Source organism: Hypomesus transpacificus, chromosome 19, assembly GCF_021917145.1.
Source record: "Hypomesus transpacificus isolate Combined female chromosome 19, fHypTra1, whole genome shotgun sequence".
Taxonomy (NCBI): Eukaryota; Metazoa; Chordata; class Actinopteri; order Osmeriformes; family Osmeridae; genus Hypomesus; species Hypomesus transpacificus.
In genome coordinates this window covers 5,144,076-5,151,575 of record NC_061078.1, presented here as the reverse complement: position 1 = coordinate 5,151,575, position 7,500 = coordinate 5,144,076, and the positions used below count along the sequence as shown (strand labels likewise).

The 7,500-nt window shown below is 44.9% G+C and overlaps 1 non-coding gene across 1 annotated transcript; it reads right to left on the bottom strand.

The window, feature by feature from the left end:
• Positions 1-654: 654 nt before the first annotated feature.
• Positions 655-737, bottom strand: trnal-cag. The gene has a single exon. It is a non-coding gene; the product is annotated as a tRNA-Leu (tRNA).
• Between the last annotated feature and the right edge of the window lie 6,763 nt (positions 738-7,500).

Here is a 7,500-nt window from a genome sequence, read left to right as displayed (position 1 = left end):
GTTCCATTCCTTGTTCGGTGTCTTTGTCTGTGAGGGTTCAGGGCCCCAAAAGGAGAAATGTGTCAACCTCAGCGCAACCCCTGACGTTTGCGAACGACTTAGAAACTCGAGCTCATCCACTCGGATTAAAAAGAACACCCGTAGTCGGCAGGATTCGAAACTGCGCCGGGAGACCCAAATGGATTTCTAGTCCATCGCCTTAACCACTCGGCCACGACTACACCAGTCTCTGTGTTGTCACGCCGAGGCGTTCCCTACCGTAGACACAACCGACAGACGCCAGGCCACATTAAAGCACCGCCTGACGAAAAGACAATTGAAAACTCGACGCTACGCTGGCTTTTGACGGGCCGAATCAAAGCATAACATGACAAAAAGAACATTGGAACCCCGACGGTACGCTGGCTCGAGAGGGGCCAAATCAAAGCAGCACATGACAAAAAGCATATTGCGACCCCAAACGGCGGCTTGGTGCAGGAAGTCCCTCGTCGAGATTCCATCTGACCCATCTGACCAGTCTGCAACGTTTTCACGTCACCTTTTGCCATTTCTTCAGCTCGCTCGAAATCTCCACGCTACGCTGACTGACCAAAAACTTGTCCGTCATGCAAAGGATCAAACACGCCCCGTGTAGCCACAGGGAGACCCTTGGGATGTCAGAAGTGGGATTCGAACCCACGCCTCCAGAAGAGACTGCGACCTGAACGCAGCGCCTTAGACCGCTCGGCCATCCTGACTCATCCATCCAAGCAGATGAAACCTAGCAGAGCACGTCCTTAAAAGGAAAAGGCGTCCACTGCCGTAATGGTGCGGCCATGAATGCGCAAGTATTCCAAGTGTGGTTAGGGTTCCATTCCTTGTTCGGTGTCTCTGTCTGTGAGGGTTCAGGGCCCCAAAACGAAAAATGTTTCAACCCTAGCGCAACCCCTGACGTTTGCGAACGACTTAGAAACTCGAGCTCATCCACTCGGATTAAAAAGGCCGCCTATAGTGACAATTTATCCTGAGTGTCCCTTTGTTTGTCACGTTGGCGGCGTTGACTGGGGGTTCTTTGACGCTTGTGTTGTGAAAATAAATTAAATCCAAAGCGGTCCAAGTAAAGTTCCAAGTGGTTGGTTTATTAACAAAATGGATGGTACAACTTGTGGGTAGTAAATAAAGTTTCAGAGCACAAAAAAACAGCGAGGCCTATCCTCTAGCAAACTAATCAATCAGCAAGGTCAAAAGCTGTGTGCTCCTAGTCAGCCGCACCTCCCACAGGTCACTCTCCTATTTATTTGCCTTTTGACCTGTAGAGGGCACAAATTCTCAGACAATAGAAATAAATGCAAGCATTAAAATAACGTATACAATAAATACAGAAATGGCTCCTACATAACCGGCCCCTAATTGTATTTGGTAAGCAAAACAATTACGAAATTAAATAAAAATGGGAGCCTTGAAATCATTACTTTTCTATGTATCCGAATGTATTAAAGACAAAATAGAGTGTACTAGACCATCGTCATCTGGAGTCGTCAAGCTTTATCTTCATCACCCTCTAGTATCAAACAGAGCTTTGTGATGGGTCTTTTCATGATGCTGCTTTGGGTCTTGATGCTCACAGTTCGCACAAGTCCTTTCTGGTCAGGGAAAACTTCAATTATTCTTCCTACAACCCAGGAGCCTCTTGGTGCAGTTGGATCCACCACTAAAGCAACATCTCCGCACTGGAAGTTCCTTCTTTTAGTGTTCCACTTTTGGCGCTCTTGGAGTAGTGGTAAATATTCTAGTGTCCAACGTCTCCAGAAGAGGTTGGCCAAGTATTGAATCTGCCTCCAGCGTCGTCTGGTGTAAAGGTCAGTCTTATCAAATGTTCCTGGTGGGAGAGTTGGCTCTGCCTTGAGCAGTAAGAGATCATTTGGTGAGAGGGGATGCAAGTCTTGAGGGTCAGTGGTGACTGTTGTGAGGGGCCGACTGTTCAAGATTGCTTCCACTTCACACAATACGGTCTGGAGTCCCTCCTCATCGATGTTCTGCTGTTTAAGAACAGAACAGAGGACTTGTCTGATTGATCTTATCAGCCTTTCCCATATGCCTCCATGATGGGATGCGCCTGGTGGGTTAAATGTCCACTCTATGCCTTGTTCTCTGAGTGTTTTTTGTATCTTGTCCTGGTTTGCTGTGGTCAATGCTCTCTGCAGTTCTTTCTTTGCACCAACAAAGTTGGTTCCATTGTCTGAGCGTATGTGTTTCACTTGGCCCCTCCTACAAATGAAACGTCTCAGAGCATTGATACAGGCATTTGTGTCTAAGGAGCTGGCCACTTCAATGTGAACTGCCCTGCTGGTCATGCAAGTGAAGCGGGGTTGGATTTTGACTCGATGTATTTCCACTGTGATAACTCTGTTGCATCTCTTATTGCTGCAACTCGATTGGCCACAAATGTTTTGTATCTGGAGTGTTCGTTTGCTATGTACTTTAGTACAGATTGGCTGTCTGTCCAGAACATGGAATGGTCTAAATGCAGCTGCAAACTAGATCTCAGCAGCTTGTCCACTTTTACAGCTAAAACTGCTGCAGCAAGCTCCAACCTGGGGATTGTCATTCCTTTGAGAGGAGTAACACGTCCTTTTCCCATGACAAAGGCGACATGGACAATGTTGTGGTCATTCACAAGCCTTACGTAACTTACAGTTCCATAGCCTTGGTCACTTGCATCTCCAAAGTGATGTAACTGTGCATTTTTGACTGATCCAAATCCTTCAGGTTTAAAGCAGCGTGGCACCTTGAAGTCTGAGATTCTAGTCAACTCAGCTGCCCATTTCGACCACTGCTGACGGATGCCAAGGGGTACTTCTGCATCCCAACCTAGATTCATCTTACAGAGCTCCTGTAGCAGGAATTTGGCTGTTAGTGTAAAGGGGGTCAGGAAGCCAAGGGGGTCGTAGATTGAACAGACCATTGACAACATTCCTCTTTTGGTGAGTGGCTGTTGTTTTGGCTGAACATTGAAAGTAAAGTTGTCACTCTCGATACACCATTGCAGACCTAAGGCCCTTTCAGTTGGAAGTTTGTCTTTGTCAAGGTCGAGATCCATCATCTCTTTGGCTCTGTCCTCCACGTGAATGAAAGACAACACCTCCCTGCTGTTTGTAGCCCACTTCGAAAGGTGAAAGCCTCCTCTTTGGCAGACGGCTGTGATGTCGGTGATGAGTTGCATTGCCTCCTGGGCTGTGGGCACTGATTTCAACAGATCATCAACATAAAAGTTTTGCAGAACTGTATCTGTTACCTCGGGCCTGAAGTGCTCTCTATTGTCCTTAGCTGTTCTCCTGAGTGCATAGCTTGCACAGCTGGGGGAAGATGTTGCCCCAAAGAGGTGGACAGTCATTCTGTGTTCCAAAGGAGGTTGTGATATGTCTCCGTCTGGCCACCACAGAAACCTGAGGAAGTCAGCATCACTGTCTGCTACTTTCACTTGATGGAACATGGCAGTGATATCCGCCATCAGTCCTATTGGCTCCTGACGGAATCTGTTGAGCACATCTATAAGACTGTTGGTTAAGCCAGGCCCTTTGAGTAATTCTGCATTCAATGCTTTTCCACAGAAGGATGCTCCACAATCAAACACAACTCTTAATTTTCCTTTCTTTGGGTGGTAAACTCCATGGTGGGGCAGGTACCACACCTTTCTATCCATTCTAGTCAGCTGCCCCTCTGGCACAATTTCTGCATATCCTTTGCTGATCGTGTCAGTCATGAATGAGGTGTATTCTGCTTTGAATGACTGGTTCCTATTGAATTTCCTTTTCAGGCTTTGGAGCCGTTGCGCTGCAAGGCTACGGTTATTAGGCAATGTGGCGTGATCCTTTCTAAATGGTAGCTTGAGACTGTAATGTCCATCCACAATTTTGGCAGATTCATCTGCGATTTTCAGAAACTGTTTGTCTTCAATGGACATTTCCTTCACCTCTTCGCACAAATTCTCACTGAAATCAGTATTGTACTGAGCAATCAGCATCTCCTGCAGGTTATGTACTGAAATGCGGTTGACTGTATGAGACTGAATTTCATTGTTAGATCCTGTTCCTACTGGGCCACTCACTACCCATCCAAGAAGTGTTTTCATTGCATATGGGCCGTCTCCTTCACTGTTTATGATTTGCCAGGGCTCTATTGCTTTGGGTGCATTTGTGCCTATCAGCAATTCAATGCCTGCATCAATAGTGGAAATTTTGACATCTTTAAGATAAGGCCACTTTGATAGAGACTTCTGGTTGGGTATGTTACTCTTTGTTACAGGAATCTTTGTTTGTGTGTATGTCTCTGGCAGAGTTATGAACCCGTTGTCATGAAGTCCACTTACTTCCAGTCCAGTGATGATATTAGTAGACATAGTTTTCTCCTGGCCCATTGTGCGCAGCATGATTCTCGTTCTTTTCCCTTGTACGTTTAGTTGGCGCATTAATCTATCAGTACAAAAGGTGGCAGAGCTGCCGGGGTCAAGAAACGCATAAGCTTGTATAACTGTGCTGCCCTTGTTTGATTTTACCTTTACAGGTACGATGGACATCAGACACTGTTCTTCACCGGCCCCAGTTTGACTGCATGTTTCGAGGGACACAAGGCCTGTGTTCTTCACCCTGTTGGGTTCCTTGGCTGCCTCCTTATTTGTTTCCTGTTTTTCTGCTCCTTTGTTCTGCTCCACTTGTCCTATGTGCAGTACAGTAGGATGCGGCCTCTGGCAAATGGTGCATGACTGACGCTGGTTGCAGTCCTTGCTCATATGACCTGTTAAGAGACATGCAAAACAGATACCTCTTTCTTTCAAGAATGTAATCTTGTCAGTGTGACGTTTCTTTTTAAACCAAGAACAGCTTGCCAGTAGATGTCCTCCTGAGCAAAACAGACAGAATGGCCTATGTTGGACTGGTGACGCGCTATTCCTCTGTTTGGGATAAGTGGAGATAACATCAATGGTTGCTGCATTGGTTGTGAAGCCCTTGTCACTGAATTTGGATTTCACAGAACTTGAGTGTATGGGCCTTAGACCTTGTGCTTTTGGTGAAGGATCTTGTATATCACCAAAGACAGGATCTGTCAAGATTTTGACTTGTCTTTCGATAAACTCCACTAAGGTTCCGAATGTGGCTCTGCTGTTTGTAGTTTCTTGAAACTTGCATACTTCAACTCTCCATCCCCCTCTCAACTTGTAGGGCAATTTGCTGACTAACAATTTCAAATTAGAAGCCAGATTTAATTCATCCATGTAGGCAATTTCATTCATACCATTCAAGCAACCTCTGAGGTACAGAGCATATGATTTCAGGGTTTGTGAATCCTCAGATCGAATGGAGGGCCATGTCAATGCCTTTTTAATGTAAGCATTGGAGACTTGGTACTCATTTCCAAAGTGCTCTTGGAGCAATTCTTTGGCCCTTGCAAAGCCTATATCTGCATCTAAGAAGAGACATGTCTTAACCAGCTCTCTGGCCTGACCAGATGTATATTGCTCCAGATAATACAATTTGTCCTTTGCATGCTCAATTTTGCTCTCTATCATGTGTTCGAATGAACTGATAAATGATCTGTAGTCAATTGGATCATTAGTAAATACCTTCATCTCCTTTCGTGGCAAAAAAGATTTGTCCTGTTGCCTTATCAAAGATGCTGTGATGTCGTTTTGCCTCTGCAGAATGTCATAGAGAACAGTGTCTTGTTCTCCAGGAGAGGCCCTAGGTGCATCACCTTGGGACTGTTGCTCTGAGTGGGGCTGTGATGGACCCTGGGGTTGCAGAGTGGTTTGAGAGGGCTGTGTTTGATGAGAGGATCTACTAAGGCGTGAAGGCTCCTCAGTATGGCTAAGGGGTTGTGGCTGGGATTGTCGTTGACTTGGTTGGGCAGAGGACCTGTACAGAGATGTATCTGGCCAGAGGGGGGGCCGCACAGATGGAAGGGAATACGCCTCTTTTATGGCATGAAGTTGCATTGGTTGAGGGGGGAGGGCATGTGATTTAAGTCTAACACTCGCATCTTGCATTCCTTTGCTATGCCCCTTTTCCGTTTTTGGTTCATCATATTCCTTTCCAATTAATTCCTTTGTCCCTTGTAATTTGAGTGCTTTCTCAAAATGCTCATTCATTACATCTCTCTGTGAAACACCACTTTTCCTATCACTTAATATATCGAGTTTGGCCTTAGCTGCCTCTAATTCGCTTTGGACAGCTAACATTTCCTTTTGTTTTCTCAGTTTTTCTTGTCCTTGAGCCAATTCTGCTTGTTTTCGAGCCAATTCTGCTTGTTTTCGAGCCAATTCTGCTTCTTCGCTTTCTATGGCGTGCTTTTCTTTAAGAGCCGCCAATCTAACTTCTAGCGCAGCCTTCTCCGCTTCTGCGCGACTCAACGTGGAGGAGGTTGAAGAGACCTTTGATCCCCCGTCGTCTGCTTTCCTTGCATGAGTTGCAGAAACACTGTCCTCTGGACTTATGTCCTCTCCATCGTCGTCATCATCATCATCATCATCACGCTTTTCGTGTTCACCTAGCCATGCATTCGCTTCTAACATGAACGATTCATTACTCTTTCTTTTAGGTTCATACCACAATGCATCATCAGAGTCGCGTTCCTTTTCCGACAATACATGCTGATACTCCTTATGACTAGCTTTAAATTCACCCAATAAGTCATCATATCGTGCTACATTTTCCATCACTTGTTGTACATTTGACGGAACAGTCATCAGTTCTTTAATAACGTTCATCTTGCGTGTAAGCATTCCGAGTTTTATCTTCCTGGATTTACGCAAATCTTTTGCGGTTTCATTTTCATCCAACTCAGTTTGCACATTTCTGTCTTCGGGCTTACTGGTTTCATCAGCCATTGTGTAACAAAAAAGGGAATAATCTTCGCAAAAATCAAAGTATCCTTTCCACAAATATATCAACGCTCCGTTGCAATTAAGCTAATTCAGCAAGGTGAAAAAATGCGCGCATCAATTAACAAGCAGCGCTTAAACTTTCTTCTAGTAACTTAAAAGTCTCATCAAACTTGCTTCAAAGGCAATCCATAATTCGAACAAAAATATTATTATCTAAATAATTAATACAATCTTCGGCTCCTAGAGCTCTTTGTCCAGGTACAACTTTAACTTTTTAAAGTATAGAGGCCTACCGCATTTTCGGGATTTGTTTGTCGGCTTTCCTTTGTTCCTTTGCGGCCTGTTCCTGGCGTGGCTTTCGAATTCCAATCCTCGTAATCCACAGGGTTATCCAGATCCAATAGCGAGGTTTTGACTAATAGCAAGCTTTTGACTAATATAGTGACAATTTATCCTGAGTGTCCCTTTGTTTGTCACGTTGGCGGCGTTGACTGGGGGTTCTTTGACGCTTGTGTTGTGAAAATAAATTAAATCCAAAGCGGTCCAAGTAAAGTTCCAAGTGGTTGGTTTATTAACAAAATGGATGGTACAACTTGTGGGTAGTAAATAAAGTTTCAGAGCACAAAAAAACAGCGAGGCCT